This window comes from Chiloscyllium plagiosum, unplaced genomic scaffold (assembly GCF_037043375.1).
Source record: "Chiloscyllium plagiosum isolate Xiang-an unplaced genomic scaffold, Cpla_swu_hap1 HiC_scaffold_6, whole genome shotgun sequence".
In the NCBI taxonomy this organism is placed as follows: domain Eukaryota; kingdom Metazoa; phylum Chordata; class Chondrichthyes; order Orectolobiformes; family Hemiscylliidae; genus Chiloscyllium; species Chiloscyllium plagiosum.
In genome coordinates, this window is record NW_028270144.1 from 14,400,365 (window position 1) to 14,423,006 (window position 22,642).

General features: G+C 43.3%; 1 long non-coding RNA gene across 4 annotated transcripts; it reads right to left on the bottom strand.

Annotated features, from left to right (window-relative positions):
• Positions 1–11,843: 11,843 nt before the first annotated feature.
• Positions 11,844–21,933, bottom strand: LOC122550459 (uncharacterized). Of its 4 annotated transcripts, none has more exons than XR_015757388.1 (5): positions 20,473–21,933; positions 17,022–17,576; positions 14,228–14,409; positions 12,208–12,290; positions 11,844–12,055 (listed from the first exon to the last, which is right to left on the bottom strand). It is a non-coding gene; the product is annotated as an uncharacterized LOC122550459 (long non-coding RNA). The 4 variants fall into 4 exon arrangements; XR_015757387.1 differs by having other exon boundaries at positions 20,270–21,933; XR_015757389.1 differs by having other exon boundaries at positions 17,022–17,115; positions 17,227–21,932.
• Between the last annotated feature and the right edge of the window lie 709 nt (positions 21,934–22,642).

Consider the following 22,642-nt stretch of genomic DNA (forward strand, 5'->3'; position numbering starts at 1 on the left):
ACAATCCCAGGATCCTTAGCTGTTCCTCGTATGTTAGACCTACTATTCCAGGGATCATCCGCGTGAATCTCCGCTGGACACGCTCCAGTGCCAGTATGTCCCTCCTGAGGTGTGGGGCCCAAAACTGGATACAGTACTCCAAATGGGGCCTAACCAGAGCTTTATAAAGTTTCAGTAGCACATCGCTGCTTTGATATTCCAACCCTTTTGAGATAATTGACAACATTGCATTTGCTTTCTTAATCACGGATTCAACCTGCATGTTTACCTTTAGAGAATCCTCGACTAGCACTCCCAGATCCCTTTGTACTTTGGCTTTATGAATTTTCTCACCGTTTAGGAAGTAGTCCATGCTTGTATTCGTTTTTCCAAAGTGCAAGACCTCGCATTTGCTCACTTGAGCGTTGATTTCCAATAAAGAACAGATAAACCACAGCACACATAAAACTGTTGAGTTTATTTCTGAAAAAATAGCAAAGTAAACTTTATGGGTGGCACAGTGGCACAGTGGTTAGCACTGCTGCCTCACAGCACCAGAGATCCAGGTTCAATTCCCACCTCAGGCGACTGACTGTGTGGAGTTTGCACATTCTCCCCGTGTCTGTGTGGGTTTCCTCCCACAGTCACAAAGATGTGCAGGTCAGGTGAATTGGCCATGCTAAATTACCCGTAGTGTTAGGTGAAGGGGTAAATGTATGGGTGGGTTGCGAGTCGGTGTGGACTTGTTGGACCAAAGGGCCTGTTTTCACGCTGTAAGTAATCTAAGCTAAACTCTTCTTAATCCAAAGTTAAAAATCACACAACACCAGGTTATAGTCCAACAGGTTTAATTGGAAGCACACTAGCTTTCGGAGTCATTCAACTGTGTCTGAGGATTTTGAGTCATGAATGCATCATTTTTTGTGCCCCATTGTCAAGACTGGTATCTTTGAGTATTGGACATTCAACTGCCCTATTCTCCATTCCCACTATTCTAAATTCCCAAATAGACCACTGAGAAAATGATACACAAAAGAAAACACTTACCACCTTACCAACCAATGCGCAGAACTTCAAATGTAGTTAACTGGCTGCGAAGGTATTTTGGCACAAACTGGGGTTGTTAAAAAGGCTATACAAATGCAACTCTCACATTTACTTCAGGCACGATTAGGTCAAGTGCTAGTACAGAATCTTTTGTCCTGGAGCACTGGTTCAGCAGCTGGACCGCAAGAGAGTGTTATTGTCCCTAGTGGACAGGATGAAGGTTATGTGCAGCTATGCAATGGTCAGTTAACTGCATGTCCATGCTCGAGAAGCATTGTGAATCATGCAGCAGAGGATGACACACCCATCAGCTTTTTCATACTTGAGAAACAACCAGCAAATGAACCACACTTGCAAATATATATTTAATGTCACTTTAATCCTGTATGTTGTATCTTCATTATTCTGTTAGATACTGCTTTGGTCATGTGCATTGGCAATGTTGCATTTCAATCCCAAACAGTGTCTGAGGATTTTGAGTCATGAAGGCACCATTTTTTGTGCCCCTTTGTCAAGGCTGGTATCTTTGAGTATTGGACAGCACTCAGTACCCCAGCTGCGTACTAGCCTGCTATTTCAGTTCTTCCACACGTACACCAGTACTGTATGATATCTCTGGAACTGCTTCTGCACAGCTGCCAAGGCTGCCCTCTCTGGCTTCAGGTTCTCAAACAGTTGTGGAAGAGACTGAAACTGTTGGTGTTGACATCGCTCCAATTTCTCAATGTGCCTCTCATGAAAGTTAAGTCTTTTGATTTGTCATTTGTAGGAATCTTCTTTCGATTTCACTTCGTGGATTTCGAGGATAGTATCACATTATTGTTAAATTGGTGTCACAACAACAGCGAGTATGGTTTGTGGTTTGGTTCCACTTTTGGATCTTCTTTTGAAATTTCTTTGGGTAACGTGACAGCTGGTACATTTTCTGAAGGGTTTCTCTATTTGGAAGTAACTATAGTCTCACTCTGATACATCTCTTGAAAATGTCTTTGTTTACAGCGGAATACATTCTGTACTGCAGGTCATCTCCACCTTAGGTACACTGTTCCTTCACTGTTAGTCTCTAGCACACAACTGCTGAAGACTCAATGCCAGTGCAATGAAGGATGCCTGTTTTATAATCTCCATGCAGTTCCTATGCTTGAACCTCATGGAACACTTGGAAAAGCTAATTAGCTCCTTGAAATACCAGGTCTCTTTGATGTGACAAGTAAATGGGTAATCTACAGCACAGCTGTTTACAAACTGGTCACCTCAACATCTTTCTGGGACTTTTAGAAACTCTGAGCCTTTATGGTAAACACACAAAAACAGAAATTGCTCGGGAAACTTACCAGGTCTGACAGCATCTGTGGAAAGAAAACAGAGTTAATGTTTCAACTCTAGTGATCCTTCTTCAGAACCATTCTAAAGGTCTTCCCAAGCCCACAATCACTTCCAGTGTAGAAGGACAAGGGCAGAAGGTATAAGTGAACACCACCACCTCCAAACCGCTCAATATCCAGACTTGGAGAATAAAGCCACAAGGTTTCATGGTTTCGCACGAACAAAATCCATTTTACGGCTACAGTTGAAAAGGTAAACAATCTACAATGTACAAACAACTTCCAAATTAACATGAAGTAAATATGGGTTAACAGACAATCTGTGGTCAAACATCCCAGAGCGTATCAAATAGCAGATGTGGTCAGGACGGATCCCAGAGTTTTCTCAACAATTCCACCAAGACATCAGAAATATTGTGGTTCACCAAATTTGATTTAAAAACTTTATTTCCATTTGCTTAAAGGACCTAGCCTTGAAACTCTGTCAAAACCACTTTGTCGTGGATTAGGTCGAAACTGGTCACCACTCGATAGTTAAATCCCTTTGCAAGTTAGGCAGCATTCAAGCTCTTGGGCCTGTCCTCTCCAGGCCAGCTGCTTCCTCCCTTCTTTCCTTACCCTTCAATGTCTTCTTTCTTTCCCTTTTTCTTTATCTTCTTCCTGTCAGTGGTGGAGGTGATACCACGGAGGAGGGCAGCCAGACCAGGACTCTTGGTGGAGGTGGCATCAGCCTAGCCTGGCGGTGGACCCAGGGACTCCAGGTGTCAGCGAGGCGACAGCTGAAGTGGCAGCAGGGTGGTGTGCCCTGAGTGGGTCTCCATGTGTCGTCAATGTGGCAACAGAACTAGAGCCTCCTGGTTGTGGGCAGGACCTGGCATCAGTGGTGGCGATGAGGTGGAGCCAGTAACTAAGAGATGGCATGAAAAGAGTGGCCACTCTGATGTTGGTGGCAAGTGGCAAGTAACATTCACACCATGGAAAAGCTGTTGAGGTTTTCCAGCAATTTCTATTTTTGAGTTTAATCACTGCCCCTTGACACTCAATGGTGTTACCATCACTCAATCCCCACTATCAACATTCTGATGGTTACCATTGACAGGAAATTTAACAGGGCTCGTCAAATAAATACAGTCGCTACAAGACCAGGCCAGAGGCCAGGAATACAGTGGCAAGTAAGTCAGCTCCTGACTTTCCAAATCCTGTTCAACCTATACAAGACACAAGTCAGGAGTATGATGGAATACACCCCACTTGCCAAGATGAGTGCACTCCAACAACATTGAAGAAGCTTGACTCTATCCAGGACAAAGCAATCCACTTGAACAGTACCACATCCACAATCATCTACTCCATCCACCACCAATATTGAGTAGCAGCAGCAGATGTGGCCAGCAGTGAAAAATTGGAATGGTGTGTTGCTTCCCTGGTGCCAGGATCAAGGATGTCTCAGAGAGGGTGCAGAATGTTCTCAAGGGGGAGAGGGGCCAGCAGGAGGTAATCGTCCACATTAGAACCAACAATATAGGAAGGGAAAAGGTTGAGATTCTGAAGGGAGATTACACAGAGTTAGGCAGGAATTTAAAAAGGAGGTCCTCGAGAGTATTAATATCTGGATTACTCCCAGTGCTATGAGCTAGTGAGGGCAAGAACAGGAGGATAGAGCAGATGAATGCATGGCTGAGGAGCTGGTGCACTGGAGAAGTATTCACATTTTTGGATCATTGGAAGCTGTTTTGGGGTAGAAGTGACCTCTGCAAGAAGGACGGATTGCACCTAAATTGGAAGGGGACTAATATACTGGCAGGGAAATTTGCTAGAGCTGCTGGAGAGGATTTAAACTAGTAAGGTGGGGGGGTGGTGGGGGGTGGTCAGGGAGATAGTGAGGAAAGATTTAAATCTGAGACTGGTACAGTTGACAACAAAGGCAAGACAAACCATCAGGGCAGGCAGGGACAATGCAGAGAACAAGGTAGGACTGATAAATTAAACTGCATTTATTTCAATGCAAGGGGCCTAACAGGGAAGGCAGATGAACTCAGGGCATGGTTAGAAACATGTACTGGGATATCATAGCAATTACAGAAACATGGCTCAGGGATGGACAGGACTTGCAGCTTAATGTTCCACAATACAAATGCTACAGGAAGGACAGAAAGGAAGGTAAGAGAGGAGGGGGAATGGCGTTTTTGATAAGGGATAGTATTCCAGCTGTGCTGAGGGAGGATATTCCCGGAAATATATCCAGGGAAGTTATTTGAGTGGAACTGAGAAATAAGAAAGGGATGGTCACCTTATTGGGATTGTATTATAGACTCTCTAATAGTCAGAGGGAAATTGAGAAACAAACTTGTAAGGAGATCTCAGCTATCTGTAAGAATAATAGGGTGGTTATGGTAGGGGATTATAACTTTCCAAACATAGATTGGGACTGCCATAGTGTTAACGGTTTAGATGGCTTTGAATTTGTTAAGTGTGTACAAGAAAAATTTCTGATTCAGTATGTGGATGTACCTACCAGAGAAGGTGCAAAACTTGACCTACTGTTGGGAAATAAGGCAGGGCAGGTGACTGAGGTGTCAGTAGGGGAGCACTTTGGGGCCAGCAACCATAATTCTATTAGTTATAAATTTTTTCCATTCTTTTTGATGGAAAAGGATAGATCAGATGTAAAAGTTGAAGTTCTAAATTGGAGGAAGGCCCATTTTGACAGCATTAGGCAAGAACTTTCAAAAGTTGATTGGGGGCAGATGTTCGCAAGTAAAGGGATGGCTGGAAAATGGGAAGCCTTCCGAAATGAGATAACGAGAATCCAGAGACAGTATATTCCTGTTAGGGTGAAAGGAAAGGCTGGTAGGTATAGGGAACGCCGATTAGCTACTGCTGGTTCACCACCAGCGTTTCTCCACTGGGGTCGTTGACCTCTGGCGACTATTCGCCACCGGAAATATATATATGTGCTGATTGTTTTCCCTCCCAACTGTTCTTTCATACTTCTCAGTCCCCTTTATTTATACAATATCATAGTACATATTGATTAAAAAAAAGGTGAAATAAATATAATTTTATTGGTTTATACATAAAAATGAGTTACAAATACTTGTGGTGGTGAAGTGTCCTCGCTGGTGAAAGGGCAGTGGCTAATCGGTGGCAGCGAATGGTCTCATCCCGGTAAGGTATAGACAGGATATAAACAGTGAATCCTTAGAAGAGTATAAAGGCAGTAGGAGTATGCTGAAGAGAGAAATCAGGAGGGCAAAAAGAGGAGATGAGATAGCTTTGGCAAATAGAGTTAAGGAGAATCCAAAGGGTTTTTACAAATACATTAAGGACAAAAGGGTAACCAGGGATAGAATAGGACCCCTCAAAGATCAGCAAGGCAGCCTTTGTGTGGAGCCGCAGGAGATAGGGCAGATACTAAACAAGTATTTTGAATTAGCATTTACTGTGGAAAAGGACAGGGAAGATATAGAATGTAGGGAAATAGATGGTGACATCTTAAAAAATGTCCATATTACAGAGGAGGAAGGACTGGATGTCTTGAAACGCATAAAAGTGGATAAATCCCCAGGACCTGATCAGGTGTACCCTAATACTCTGTGGGTAGGTGGGGAAGTGATTGCTGGGTCTCTTACTGAGATATTTGCATCACCGATAGTCGCAGGTGAGGTGCTGGAAGATTGGAGGTTGGCAAACATGGTGCCACTGTTTGGAAAGGTGGTAAGGACAAGCCAGGGAACTGTAGACCGGTGAGCCTGACCTCGGTGGTGGGCAAGTTGTTGGAGGGAACCCTGAGGGACAGGATGTACATGTATTTAGAAAGGCAAGAACAGCTTAGAGATAGTCAATATAGCTTTATGCTTGGGAAATCATGTCTCACAAACTTGATTGAATTTTTTGAAGAAGTAACAAAGAGGATCGATGAGGGCAGAGCGGTCGATGTGATCTATATGGACTTCAGTAAGGCGTTCAACAAGGTTCCCATGGGACACTGCTTCGCAAGGTTAGATCTCATGGAATACAGGGAGAACTCGCCATTTGGATACAAAACTGGCTCAAAGGTAGAAGACAGAGGGTGGTGGTGGAGGGTTGTTTTTCAGACTGGAGGCCTGTGACCAGTGGAGTGCCAAAAGGATTAGTGGTGGGTCCTCTACTTTTTGTCATTTACATAAATGATTTGGATGTGAGCATAAGAGGTATAGAAAGTAAGCTTGCAGATGACACCAAAATTGGACGTGTAGTGGACAGCAAAGAGGGTTTCCTCAGATTACAACAGGATCTGGAGCAGATGGGCCAATGGGCTGAGAAGTGGCAGATGGAGTTTAATATAGATAAATGCGAGGTGCTGCATTTTGGGAAAGCAAACCTTAACAGGACTTAAAGGTAAGGTCCCAGGGAGTGTTGCTGAACAGAGAAACCTTGGAGTGCAGGTTCATAGCTTGAAAGTGGAGCCGCAGGTAGATAGGATAGTGAAGAAGACGTTTGGTATGCTTTCCTTTATTGGTCAGAGTATTGAGTACAGGAGTTGGGAGGCCATGTTGCAGCTGTTCAGGACATTGGTTAGGCCACTTTTGGAATATTGCATGCAATTCTGGTCTCCTTCCTATCAGAAAGATGTTGCAAAACTTGAAAAGGTTCAGAAAAGATTTACAAGGATGTTGCCAGGGTTGGAGGATTTGACCTAGAGGAAAAGCTGGACAGGCTGGGGCTGTTTTCCCTGGAGCTTCGGAGGTTGAGGGGTGACCTTATAGAGGTTTATAAAATTATGAGGGTCATGGATAGGATAAATAGACAAAGTCTTTTCCCTGAGGTGGGGGTGTCTAGAACTAGACAGCATAGGTTTAGGGTGAGAGGGGAAAGATACAAAAGAGACCTAAGAGGCAACATTTTCACGCAGAGGGTGATACGTGTATGGAATGAGCTGCCAGAGGAAGTGGTGGAGGCTAGTACAATTGCAACATTTAAAAGGCATCTGGATGGGTATATGAATAGGAAGGGTTTGGAGGGATATGGGCAGGTGGGACTAGATTGGGTTAGGATATCTGGTCGGCACTGACGAGTTGGACCGAAGGGTCTGTTTCCATGCCTGTCTCTATGACTCTATGACTACTACCAATAAGGTGCACTGTAGAAATTCACCAAAATTCCTGACACAGCATGTTTAAAACCAATGACTACTTCCATGTGCAAGGACAAAGGCAGCAGGTGTATGAGAACACCACCACCTACAAGGTCCCCCTCCAAAACACTCACCATCTTGATTTGGAAATATATTACCGTTCCTTCACTGTTGCTGGGTCAAAATGGACACTTTGGGTCTTCCACTCAAAATGAATGCTGTGTCCCTGTAACTCTCAACACTTATCCAATGTGGTAACAATAACAATAACAGCGTTTGCTCGGATTGGGTATGATTTTATTCCATAAGGGCATCTACTTGTTGGTCTTCAGATGGCTGAAGATGCCAATCTGGGATCCACAGATTCTATTTCAGTGTGAGCATTGGTGGGTGCTATTGGTGGTTGGAGTTGGCGATGGTGATGGTGATGGTGGTGGTGAGTAGGCCTTCTTGATGTTCTGTTGTCCTTTCAAAGGAGTCACATCTGCTCAGCGGCATAGTGGAGATTGTTTTCATGGCGTATAGCTCCTGCTGGATGATGCTTCCCCTGTTAGTCCGGAAGGTAGACCTGTCCTCCCAATTGTTAATGTTGATATGGAATTTCTTGAGGTTGTTATCTTTGAAGCCTTTCTTTTGGCCATGGCAGGCACGCTGACCTTCCTTCAGCTGGGAGGACATGATCTGTTTAGGTAAGTGTGAGTTGGCCATTCGGTTGACACGGCCAGTCCATTGGAGTGGTTATTGAATTATGGTGATGGTGACGCTGGCCTCCTCCAAGCCACTGATGTTTGTGCACTTGTCTGCACTGGCACAGCTCAGACGGTGTTGTATTTCTGCATTGATGTTGGCCTTGGAGGAGAGAAGGCAACGGAGGTATGAGAAGTGATCCACATTTTCAAGGAGGAATGGAGGTTGATGGTGTACGAGAGCCTCTTTTATGTTAAAAGCTAAGGCTCAGGAACTTATATGACTTGGCAAAGCCATCCAAGATGCACTGCAGATCTTCCACAGAGTGTGCTGTGATAGCATTGCCTTCTGCATATTGAAGCTCCAAACAGGAGGTGTTGGAGGCTTGCCTTTGAACTTACTGAGGTTGGACAGTCTACTATCTATATCATTATTGATTTGAATTCCCTTGGGCAGATTTTGGTCAGTGAAATGGAGGATAGTGACAATGAAGATGGCGAACAGAGATGCACCTGTCTCCACGGTGAAAGGCTCAGACTCCAATCCATGGTTGCTAAGCACTGTCGCAGATGTGTCATCATGCAACAGCCTTAGTAATTGGCAACTTTATAAGGGCAGCTGCATTGTGACAGTATCTGCCAGATAGCCAGGCACTTGACTGTTTCAAATGCCTTAGTTATGTCAATGAAAGGTGTGCAGAGTGTTTTTTTCCTCCTGACATTTTTCTTATACGTGACGTGCTGTGAAAATAATGTCTGTTGTTCCTCTGGAGTGGCAAAAGTCACACTGCGACTCAGGGAGTGTTTTCTCAGGTAGAAATCTATTGGCAAGGACACGTGCAAGTACTTTGCCAGTGGTTGACAGCAGGAAAGACGTCTAATTCCCACAGTCAGCCTTGACATCCTTTTTGAACATGATCACAATTGGGGCATCCCGGAGCTTTAAGGAGAGTTCCTTTTTCAGTCAAATCTTTAACATCAAAGCCTGTATGTGTTCATGGAGCTGTGGGAATTAGACGTCTCCAAGAAAAGGACAGCCTTCTGTGATTGGCAGCATGACCAAAAGAAGGGCTGATGCCAAAGCTAAGGAAGATGTCCTGAAGAGGGTAAGGGAGATCGAAAACTGACAAGGCCTTGGAAACCCAACAGTTGGCAGATGCCGGGGTCACAAGAGGCTTCTTCAGCACCACCAAGGCAGTACTCGGTCCAAACTACCGTGGTCTAAACCCCCTGCAAAAACTGTTCAAGGACAGCAAAGATATAAATAATCGCAAGAGAGAGCAATTTCAAGAACTCAACTGCAATACCAATGTTAACTTGGAAATCATTAACTAAATCCCCAAGAGATCCATGCAAGGTGACATAGGAAAGCCTCCCAGTGTGACTGAAATACGAACTGTCATAAGATGCCTAAGAAACATAAGATGCTGGCCTTGATGGGGTTCCTGCAGAGTTGTCCAAAGATGTGCACGTTTGGTGGATTGGCCATGCTAAATTGAATGTAGTGTCCAGGGATGTGTCAGTTAGGTGGACTAGCCATGGGAAACAAAGGGTTATGGGGATAGGGTTGGGGTGTGAGTCTGGGTGGGATGTTCTTCAGAGATATGGTGTGAACCTATTGGGCCAAATGGCCTGTTTTCACTCTGGAGGGATTCTGAGATCCTAAAAGAGGGCAGCTCACAGCTCCATGAACACATACAGGCTTTGATGTTAAAGATTTGACTGAAAAAAGAACTCTCCTTAAAGCTCAGGGATGCCCCAATTGTGATCATGTTCAAAAAGGATGTCAAGGCTGACTGTGGGAATTAGACATCTTTCCTGCTGTCAACCACTGGCAAAGTACTTGCACGTGTCCATGCCAATAGATTTCTACCTGAGAAAACACTCCCTGAGTCGCAGTGTGGCTTCTTGGAGATGAACTGTTCAATTTCTGCATCATTGTCATCAATCCACTCGTCATGGCTTCTGGACTTCTACCTGAGGGTTTTATTGCAGGTCCTGAGAATGGTTGATTTAAGCAGACTCTGGTGTTCTCCTATGTTCTTTGGGTATCCCCAAGGTCAGTCTTCAGGAAGTGGGGCCTGTAAATACTGCATAGCAACCATGTCACCCAGGCTCCCGATGTTGAAACTTGGCCAGGTCTGCTTCTTCTAAACCCTCCTCTTTCTGTGTAGTCTGGTGGACATTGTGGAATGGATAAGGCAGTGATCAGTCCAGCAGTCATCTGACCCAATCATAGCCCTGGTGACATTCATGTACTGATGGTGACTGGAGCGAATAATGACACAACCAATGAGAGGCCATTGTTTAAAGTGTGGGTGCCTCTAAGATTCTAATGGAAGATTTGTTTGTGATGGTGAGGTTATATGCAGCACATTTTGTGAAAAGGAGTTGATATTGTCAATATTTTCCCTTCCTACGGTGCCATTTCAAAGATTGTGGGTCTGACCAACCCTCGCATTGAAGTCTCCAAGAAGAATTATCTTGTCCTCCATGAGGATGCTTGACAACAGTGTGTCAAGGTTGACAAAGAAAGTCTCCTTTACTTCCTTTACTTCCTCCTCTGAGTTAAGGGTTGGGGCATAAGCACAACTGTAGCCTTCTGGCTGTTAGTGAGCATTAGGCAGATGGTGATGAGTCAGTCATTGATCCCCACAGGAAGTTCAGAGAGGCAACTGATGAGCTGATTCTTAATTGCAAATCCAACATGGTGAATTCTAGGCTCATCAGCAGCCTTCCTTTTCCAGAAGATGTAACCACCTTTTACCTCCTTCAGTTGCCCTTCATCCGCAAGGTGGGTTTCAGACAGAGCAGCTGGGTCAATCTGGCATCTATTCAGTTCCCTGGCTGTAATTGCGGTTCTTCTCTCATTTCAGTCACTGTTAGTTGGGTCCATCAGGTTCTTACATTCCAGGCTCCAAAGTTTATTATTCTTCATTTCTGATCACATGTGGGTGATCCCTGTGGATGCAGTAATCTAGTCAGGTGTTTGGAGGCAGGCTATTTTTAGATCACCTTTTCCAACCCCGTCCCCTATCGGGGTTGGTCCTAAACAGGGCTGCTCAGGCATGGGTGCAGCTGCTGAAATGCTCTGCCTACCTCATCCAGGAGCAAGATGATGGAATCTGACACTCACCACCTAATGTCTCAGTTTGTGACTAGGATCATCCAGATATCACTGTCCTACCCCTTCTGCCACGAACTCATCACCATTGGACTATTGTGCGTGACGTCTTTTAATGTGGAGAGGCTGGTGATCAGACAGGCTTGTATATGAGAGAGGGTCTGCGTGGGTGTTAGCATATGTGTGTGTGTGTGTGTGAGAGTATGTAAGAGTGTGTGTGAGAGAGAGAGAGAGTATGTGGGAGTGTGAGAGTGAGTATGTGGGAATGAGAATGAGAGTGAGAGTAAGAGAGAGAGTGAGAGAGTGAGAGAGAATGAGACAGTGAGACAGTGAGAGAGTGAGTGTGTGAGCGTGTGAGTGTACTGTAGTGTGACATGAACCCAAGGTCCCACTTGAGGCCATCCCCATGGGTACCAAACTTGGCTATGAGCTTCTGCTCAGCCACTTTGCATTATCGCCTATCCCAAAGTCTGCCTGGGACGATGGTCACCCGAATGTCCAAGGACGAATGGTTTATTGGTACAGTTCTCAGTGAACATTCATTATCTGAAACAATTCGCATTATCAATCTTTAATAAAAAGCCTTTCGCTCAGATTACATTGTTGTGAAGAATTTCACACTTTATTGAGTATCATTTAACTTCATGGTGTTATTTGATAAAAACAAGGCATGCTTTTTAGTTAGAAATCCTGAAACATGACATTAAACGTATGGTTTTTGACTGAGTCTCTTGACACCGGATATCTAGCAGCTACGATTCTCAAAGGTGTTGAGGACCTGTTGAGACAATAGTAAGGTGTAAATCTTTTTCTCATCCCAGCTCACATTTCCTGTGTAAAACATCAGCCACAATGTAACTGATACTCAAAGTACATTTATTCAGTTTTGCCTGGTAAAATGTTAAAGCCTTCTAAGTCTAAGTTGTTTACCTCAGCTCTCCTGCCAGTTTATGTGCTGATTACATTTTGCTGAGAAGACCTGTGGTGGGATTGAGTTGACCTGCATTTTGCTACTGGGGATAAGAAAACAATCATATGGTCAAAGATCATTGATATGATTCCATTCATCTTTAAAACAGCAGATAATTTTCAAGAGGATCCAAGATGGTGGAGATCTAGGAGGACCGCATTGCAGAGTTCCACACCGCAACACAAGGGGGACGAATTTCTAACTGACCCAACCCAGACTATTCCAATATCCTGAGACTCTGGAAAAGCCATGGAATCCCAGGAAACTGAAAAATCAATTTACTTTGGTTTTCCCCATCTGGAGATGCTGAAGAAGGGAGAAGGAGTATCCGAGATCAGGCCCGCGGCCCAGCCTGCAGGATCCTGTTTGTGTTTGCGTTGAGGCTCTAGCTAGAAGAAGGGAAAATGGTTGGGATGGCTAGATGCCTACTTACTGGCAGTTTACACCCGGTTCAGGTATTTAAATGCCCGGGCTGCAGTCTTGGCAGCGAGATGGGAAATTGGGTTTTGGGATGGGTAGTTGCCCCCTCTGGGCAGGGGGTGAGTTCCCCTATTCAGCACCGTTTGTGCTTTATATGTTGGGTTTGTTTTTTTTTTGGTTTTTGTTGAATATAATCTTTGGTAGCTTTGGACGTTTGTTAACTGTAGTGGTTTTAGTTTGCATAGTTTTTATGTTTGATGAATCTTGTGACAAGAAGGCTCGGCGATTTGTGGTTCGAGTTCCTCCTCTCTGGAATTCAAATGTTACTGCAGAAAGTTATGGCTAATGACATGATTAAATGGTGTATCTGGAATATCAAGGGGAGTCACTCACCAGTTAAGAGTAAGAAGGTACTTTTGAGTCTTAGAAAGAAGGAGGTGGATATTGCTTTGTTACAGGAGATACACTTGGATGATAGGGAGCATTTGAAACTGCAGCACAAAGGCTTTGATCGGGTTTACTTTTCACCTTTAAAACCATAAGTAGGGGAGTGGCTGTATTGGTTAGAAAGAATCTCCCATTTAAGTTACCAGAGTGTGTTAAAGACACATACACAGGAGGTTTGTAATTCTCAAAGCCCTGATAAACGAGGAAGAATATGGTGTTTTAAACGTTTATTGCCCTCTGGCCCATCCCCTCAAATTTTTGGTAGATATGTTCCCTAAACTGATTCGTCTTGAGTCCCGGCATATCATTATAGGGGGAGATTTTAACTGTCTCATGGATCCCACAGTAGACTGGTTGCGCAAAAGCCCCTCGATACCCTCTGTACAAACTAAACAATTAGTTGGTCTGTGTGTGGAGTTAGCGCTGCTGGGCATCTGGAGGCATCTCCACCCTATAGGCAGGGATTTTATTTTTTTTCCAATCCACACAGATTGATTTTTTTCTGACCCCCATGGCAACCCTGGACTTGGTGACATCTTGTACGATTGGTAATATTACCATCACCAATCACGCCCCTGTGTACCTGTTGGTTAAGACTAAGGACGTTACATTGGGTACAAGGCATTGGCGAATGGATCCCTTTATCCTTAAGGATAATAAGTTTGTGGAGTACCTCTCTTGGGAATTTCAGCGTTCCTAGACAGTAACTCAGGCTCAGTTAGTAGCCCATCCATCCTTTGGGAAACTGCCAAAGCCTATGCCAGTGGGTTAATTATTTCCTACTCAGCCAATAGGAAGCAGCAGAAAGATGTGCAGCAACGTCTCCTCGAAGCATGGTTGAAGGCAGCCGAGAAGATTTACTGTGACAGGCCCTTGTTGGTCAAGTTAAGGAGGATTATGGCGCTGCAGTCTGCATTGAACTCTGTGTTCACGCAGACAACAAAGAAGGAGCTTACTTTTGCAAAGCAAAGGTTATGTGAACATGGTGACAGGCCAGGGAAAGGAGCGCCCCTCAAGCCATTATGGCAATTAGGGAAGGGCCTGGGATACTAACATATGACTCCAAAAAGATTAATGTGGCATTCCAGAGATTTTACACTAAGTTATACCAACCTGAGGGTTGTGAGGAGAGGCAGCCAAAATAGAATCTTTTTTAAGGATTTGGAGCTTCCAGGCGTGACCCCCCAAACAAGAGTCTTTTCTCAATGCCACCTTATCAGAGCAAGAGGTGCAGGAGGCTGTGAACAGCTTCAGAGTGGAAAGGCACCTGGTCCTGATGGATTTTCCAGCGAATTCTATAAGGAATTTATAAACATATTGTCAGGCCCAATGCTCAACATGTTGAATGCCTCATACAGCCAATATTTCACTTATTCTTAAAAAAGGGAAGGTCCTGGAGGACCGTGCTTCATATTGGCCCATTTCACTCTAAAATGTCGACTTTAAAATCCTCTCTAAGACTCTTGCGTTAAGGCTGGAGAGTGCGTTACCTTCTATTGTTAGAGAGGACCAGACGGGCTTCAGAAAGGGCTGCAGATCCCCCAATAATGTGAGGAGGCTGCTTGATGTAATCCAAGCATGTCAACAACAGTCAGTACCGGGATTGGTGATTTCTCTAGATGCAGGGAAGGTCTTTCACTGAGTTGAATGGCCATACCTTTTCTATAGTCTGGAGCGGTTTGGCTTGGACGAATTCTTTATAAGATGGGTAAAGGTTCTCGACAGTGACCCTCTTGCTGCAGTCATTACCAATGGGGTGTGATCCAGCAGTTTTAGCATTTTTAGGGGCAGCCAGCAGGCCTGTCCCCTTTCACCACTGCTTTTTATGTTGGTGATTAAACCATTGGCAGAGGCCATTCTTAGGGATCCTAATATATCAGCTGCAGAAATGGGGTCAAAATTACATAAGATTTTGTTGTACATGGACAATGTCCTCATTTTTTTTGGTCAAATCCAGCAGTTTCAGTGCCTCGCCTGATACAGTCCATCAGTGCATTTGGCGCCTTTTCAGGGAATAAGATTAATCTTGCAAAATCAGAGGCTACACCTATGGGTGGTCTTACGAAGGTGCTAGGTCTTGAGGGTGAGTATTGATTCCCATTTAAGTGGTCACGGGGGGTTTTGTATATTTGGGTATATTCATTACTCCAGTTCTGGATCGGCTGTTCAAAGCTAATTTTGTTCAATTATTTGACAAAATCAAACAAGACCGTCAAAGATGGGAGGTGCTTCCGTTCCCATGGGTGGCTCGGATAGCGCTTATTAAGATGAATATTCTCCCCCGTTTGTTGTACCCTATACGGATGCTCCCCCTGATTTTCAATAAGCAAACTCTCAGGAGACTGAATGGCTGGTTCAGCTCCTTTATTTGGCATCGTAAGTGGCCCCTCATTAAATTAGCTAAACTTCAATTGCCTCACAGACTGGGGGGAGTGGATCTCCCAAACATTAAAAGCTACCAACTAAGTTTGCTTTTATCTTATGTGTGTGATTGGTCCTGTGGGGGATCTCTTTCAATATGGTTAGATATCGAAACCTCCCAGGCCAGGTGCCCCCTTACCAGTTTGCTGTTTTGGACAAAATGAGAACAGTTAGGGAATATTACCATAACCCAATATTTATCAATACTGTTAAAGCATGGAGGGCAATTCGGCAGAGGGAAGGCAATATTGGCAAAACATCTCCTCTTACACCTGTCGTGGGTATGCCGGGATTTCAACTGGGGATCATAGATTCAGGATTCAACATTGGGCAGCTAGGGGTGTGTCTTGCATGGGCGATTTATTTGTGGCAAACACAATGATGTCTTTTGATCAGTTAGCACGGAAATACGAGTTATCTAACAGAAGCCTCTTTCATTTTTTTCAAGTTAGGGATTTTATTCAGAAAAAGAAGACACTTTTGACTGATCCGGACCGTTTATCAAAATTTAGACCAGGGGTATCTTCAACATGTACCAAGTGCAAGGTGTGTATGGGCACTCTTACCCATTGTCTCTGGTCCTGTGGTAGGCTTCAAACATACTGGAGTGATGTAGCGGGTGAAATGGAGAGGACTTTGGGTGTAAGGGTGGAGAAGGACCCGATCTCTTCTTCTGGGCCTGCCCAGTGTGTTCCATGCAGATGTGCATAAGAAAAAAACTTTTCAATATCCTCACTTTCTGCACAAGAAAGAATGGTTTGCTAGGTTGGGTATCTGAAAACCCCCCAGTCCTGTTGACTTGGCGGAAGATTTTTATGGAGCATATCCCTTTGGATTTTCTCATAAGTATGGTACACCACAAAACTGAGAATTTTTATAAGACATGGCAGCCCTTTTTGGAATACCTAGACACAGATTTATCTGCCACACGAATAAGGGCTTTTATACAACCGTAATGATTGTGTTTTATGAGTCCAATATACAGGGAGGAGGAACTGCAAACGTATGAGTGTCATGTTTGGTTGAGTTGAGTTATTACTATCTATTAGTTTGTTGATGATTATTATTTATTTAGTTAAATAGTTAGTTAGGGTTCTTTTTTGATTCTATATTTTTATATATATATTTATACATTTGTAAATGAGGGCAGGTTGGGTTTTTATAACTTTTTGTGTTCTTTCTTTGTTTTTTTTAACTGTATTGTTTTGTATTCATTGTGATATTTTTAAAAATCTATTTTTTCAATAAAAATATATTTTAAAAAACAGCAGATAACTTTCAATGTTGTCACTTGGATAGGAACTTGACGAAATGAATACCTCATTATGGCACTGTAATGGAAAATTAAGAAATTTTACATTTACTGTGAAATTTGAAAGAGAATGCTTTTCTAAATTTAATGCTGTGCTGAGCTTTGTAAACAATACTTTGATGAGGTTTGCAGCCAGCTTGTCTCTGTTTGAAATTTGTAAACATTCAACTTGACCTTGCGACAGTCGAATTCAGCGAAAGTTGAAGAACTGTTATGTCCAAGACCAGGGGATGAGAGAATAACAACTTGAGTTTTCCCAGTCTTTGCCCTTGAAAGTGTGATAAGAAACAGTATAAGATGAGTATCTGAATTAAGCTCGGGTACCCCTTACATTGAGGCATCTGACTGAATGTATTGGATCAAATTCTGCAGAATTTACTTAAAGCTCCTTTCTTTGCTCTTGCTAACAGTTGAGGTGAGTCGATTTAATTTCCAGGACAGGCACTCAGCTGATTTTCACTTTAATGAAATGGATCAATAGCAAGTAACCCCAATCATTCAAATCACACGATCCTCCTCAGTCAGTGAGAGCAGGAGGATTTCCAATTCTCTAAAACGACTTCTGAAATCTGTACCTCTATTGTTGAGTGCTGAAAGGAGGAGTTGATGTACAAGTTACGCAGCTCTGTCTAGTTTTCTGTGAGAATAACTCATTGAGAAAGTTGACACTGAAACACTTTAAAGGCATAAAGTTGCATATTTAGCCATTAGGTATGGCCAAAAACATGCCTGAAAAAAAAATAGGATTCAACATTCAAACAAAAGAGAACATTTATCTGTACAAAAAGTATCAATTACAACCAAACATCATTTCTGGCACTGATTACTTGTGGAAATACAAATCTCATTCCAATAGATTCTAATCATTGCTTTGCATTTAAAGAATTTAATTTTTTTTAAACCTTTTTGAGTTTTCTTTCTTAATCCAATTTTTACTGTCCTTTTATTTTGTTTTCCATATTTAAATATAGTAATATGGAATTAATATTTTATATAGAATTAATTATTCCAATTTACACTTAGCACTTCAGACTTCTCAACCCTTATTTAGTTGAGAGGAATTTTTAAGTAAAGGCAAAAGAAGTTTTGTTCAAGACATCAAACTCCACAGACAGAATATTTTAAATTAACAAGCCTCCCTCCCATATGTTGAAATATTACTGGGGAGGATTACAGGATTTCAGAGAGGAACCAGCTTCAGAAGTGGGAGGTTGATGCTTGCAGGAAATTGGTGAGGGTGACATGGTCAATGGGTTTCAGGATTAGGACTTGGTCTCAATTTGGAAAAGTCCACTTAGCTGGAATTGGAATTGGAGATGCCTTGATGAGATGAGGTCATTAGCCATGCACTCACTGCCCACAAGCAATACTGGAAAAGCACTTACATTTTACACACAATCATAGAATCCCTACAGTGCAGAAAGGGACCATTCAGCCCATAGAGTCTGCAACAACCCTCTGAACAGTATCCCATCAAAACCCAGGCTCCCATCCTATTCCCATAACTCTGAATTTACCAAGACTAACCCACCTAACCCACGCATCCCTGGACACCATGGATAATTTGTACGGCCAATCTACCTAACCTGCACAACTTTGGACAATGGGAGAAAACCAGAGCACCCGGCAGAAAGCCAGGCAGACAGGAGGGGAACATGCAACTGCCACACAGACAGTCATCCTTGCCTTCCTTTAGCCTTCAGTCCTCCACAAGCCAGAGAAAGCTAAACATTCAATTCTAAAGCTAGCAGAAAGTTAAATCTGAATCATGCAACCTCACTAAGATATTTATATGAGTGACATTTCTCTTGACAGCAGATAGATTGCCCACTGCCTGGACAGTTTCTACTTAAAATAATGTGCTTGAATAGATTACCTTTTGAGCTGGTGTACCAGACCTATTACCCTCAACCCCATCAGCTGTAACGTCATTTTGGGGAGTTCACCAAGGGGAACACCAATTACCCTGCAGCCATTTAATACTAATTGGCTGAAACATAAGAAGATGGAGGCTGGATTTCTACCCTTCAGAGACAGAGAGCTGACAGCCAATTGGAAGTACTTTGGACGAGCAATGAGTGGTGCTTGATTTGGATTCAGGTATAAGTGTTTGGGAGTCTCACAAATGGCGATGTGGCAGGGTCATGTGAGGGGAGTAAAGGATTTGAAAGTGCAGCATCTAAGAAACCGTAGCAAAGGGGGCAAACTGTGGGAGCAACAAGTCTTGTCTCTGATGGGGTGCCATCCACCTCCTTCCCAGTCCACCATCAGCTTGTGTATGGAAATGTAGCAGGCTGGCTGCTGGATGTGGCCCTCTCCTGTCTCTAATTATATGATCAAGATCGATGAGATGAGTTTTCTTTTTTTTTTTTCATTTTTTAGTACTTATTTTTCCCCAGCACCCATGTCGTGTGTGTGCAGGTGTCAGACACAGTGAAAAACAACAAGTGTGTAGATCTTTATTTATATTCCACCACCAGGAAGAAAGGAAACACCCGAGTGGCCAGTGACAAGCAGTGCCCTTCTCAGAGGGCAATGCTGTGTGATCAAACAGTGAAGGGGAAGGCAGGGATTAAATCAAAATAGAGTTGGAGGGGGAAATAATACACTCCACTCCTTGTGGTGCCCACCTCTCCCTGAAAATCTCAAGCGTGTTGGTGAACACCTCGTACTCCTTTTCCAGGGACACATGGGCTCTGGCATAACCGCTGAAGAGGGGCAGGCAATCGGCCATAATAACCCCGCTACGGCCCGCTGCCTGGACCTGTTTATGGCCAGTTTGGCCAGGCCCAAGAGCAGACCCATGAGGAGGTCCCCTAATCTACCCTCCGCCCTCTGCACCGGGTGCTCAAAGAACAGGAGTGTGGGACTGAGGTGCAACCAGAAACAGAGGAGAAGGTTTTTGAGGAAATCAAAAAGGGAGCGCAAATGCCTACACTCAATATATACATGGTCCACGGACTCCACAGCACCGCAAAAAAAGCAGTTGTGGGATGAGGTTCTTAAATGGAATGAATTGCCAATTTAAGAACCCATTGGCCTACAGGAATGCCATTGATGACTAGGCTATCTACCAGCACAATCACTAGCTTTCACTGCACATCAATAATGAGGCAAAAAAGTTGCTATTTTCACAAAGGGGTCCTATATACAAGAACAAACAATTTTGATATTTACATTTAACTGCACATTTGCTCATCTCCAGAAGCTACAGCAGCATTTACACATGAATAATGGTCATCAGCAGAACCTGATATTTTGACAGCACTCTATAGGTATCAAACATGTGGTCAGCTGCAGCTCAGGAGTTTGCAAGGTGCAAAGTTAACTAACTGCAGCACCTGGAGGCTTGCATAGTAAATATCAATGTAGCTGTTTTTTTTAAAACGTTTGGAACGGAAAGCCAGTTTGTAAACAGCTACCTGTCCTGATGTGGTATGGAGGCAGTGGGTCAGATGGCATCACCAGGAAGTTGTCCTTTGGATTTTCATCCCCAAACCAAAGCACAGTTCAGGACCAAAGAAGACTATTCAGCCCACCATTTCTATGTCTGATCCTAAGCATAAAAATCTTATCAACTCATCATGAGCATTAACATTTCACTTTTACAGCTTGATGTACTTACAATTAGAGAACTATATTTTTTGCAAAGTAGCTCAGCAAACAAACCAACAGATACAATTGTCATTATCCAACTGCGAACAAAATGATATGAGTTTTAAATATCTATAAAATAGAGAAATCCATTAGCAGCAAGAGCAACACCTGACATGAGTTTTTGGTGTATTTAACACCACAAAGCTAGATTTGATATGTACTATTTGAAGAGATTTTCATAATATGAGCACTGAAGGAAGCTCTGAATTTCAATGTATAAAGTTTAGTGGCTGAACATTACAGGTATAAGGAAAACTTGGATCCCACTTTGCAATGCCGTGCAATCACCTTCACTTCTGAGGCCAGTTCAAGGACCTGTTCCAGCTAAAATCAAAGTCTGATTTAAGCATGACAAGTTGGAGTTCACCTACAAGCATACAAATTTGGAACATGAGTAGGCCAATCAACATCTCCCAGCCTGCACTGCCATTTAACAAATCCATTGTTGGTCTGATTGTGGCCTTAACCCAACTTTCTCCACTGTCAATATCCTTTGACTTCCTTATGAATCAAGCATCTAACTATTCCTGCCTTCAGGATGTTCAATGGTGCTGCTTCCACCATTGTCAGGGGAAGAGAATACCACAGACCCAGAACTCTCTGAGAGAAAAATACATTTTTTCATCTGCACTTAAATGGGAGACATTTCACTTTTAAACAGCATCTCCTAGATCCTGTCTCTTTCACAAGACAATCCATCTGTTCAGCATCCACCCTGTCAAATCTCTTCAAGGTCATGTATAATTCAATAAGATCATCTCTAAATCTTATAATCTCCAATGCATACAATCTTGGTTGAGAAGATTGCCCCTTTACATAAGAAATCAATTAATTTAACTTAGCGTAAGTGCTTCAAATACATTTATGTTCTTCCCAAAATAAGGAGACTAAAACTGTATATAACACAATAGATGTGGTCTCATGGATGCCCTATATGATGGTGACAAACTTCCATAATTTTAGATTCTCTTACAATAAGCATTCTATTTGCCTTCCTAATCACTTATTGTACCGATACACAACCTTTTCTGACTCTTGTATGAGGTCATTTTGATCTCTCTGTACACAAATGTTATGCAATCTGCCTCCATTTAAAAATTGTGTTGCTTTTATAATCTCCCTGCCAAAGTGGATTGGTTCACATCTCCAAACTTATAGTACATCTGCCAATTTTTTGACCAGTTACTTAACCTGCCTGTATGCCTTTGCAAATTCCTTGTGTCTTACTCTCCTGCCTATTCTAATGTCATTTAGAAATCTGGCAACTAGATATTCAGTCCATTCATCAAGTCAGTGATATAGATTGTAAATAGTTAAGTAACCAGCATTGGTGCCAGCGACACTCCAGTATTTGCAGCTTGCCAACTCATAAATAACCCATTTATGTCTACTCTCTACTTTAGATTAGATTAGATTACTTACAGTGTGGAAACAGGCCCTTCGGCCCAACAAGTCCACACCGACCCGCCGAAGCGCAACCCACCCATACTCCTACATCTACCCCTTACCTAACACTACGGGCAATTTAGCATGGCCAATTCACCTGACCTGCACATCTTTGGACTGAGGGAGGAAACCGGAGCACCCGGAGGAAACCCACGCAGACACGGGGAGAATGTGCAAACTCCACACAGTCAGTCGCCGGAGGCGGGAATTGAACCCGGGTCTCTGGCGCTGTGAGGCAGCAGTGCTAACCACTGTGCCACCATGCCGCCCATACTTCTTGTTGGTCAACCTGTCTGTACTAATTGAACACTCTCTACAACACAAGCTCTAACTGTGTAGTAACCTTTGATGTGACATTATAGAACATAGAACATAGAACATAGAAAAATACAGCGCAGTACAGGCCCTTTGGCCCTCGATGTCGCGCCGATCCAAGCCCACCTAGCCTACACTAGCCCACTATCCTCCAAATGCCTATCCAATGCCCATTTAAATGCCCATAAAGAGGGAGAGTCCACCACTGCTACTGGCAGGGCATTCCATGAACTCACGACTCGCTGAGTAAAGAATCTACCCCTAACATCTGTCCTATACCTACCACCCCTTAATTTAAAGCTATGCCCCCTCGTAATAGCTGACTCCATACGTGGAAAAAGGTTCTCATCGTCAACCCTATCTAAACCCCTAATCAT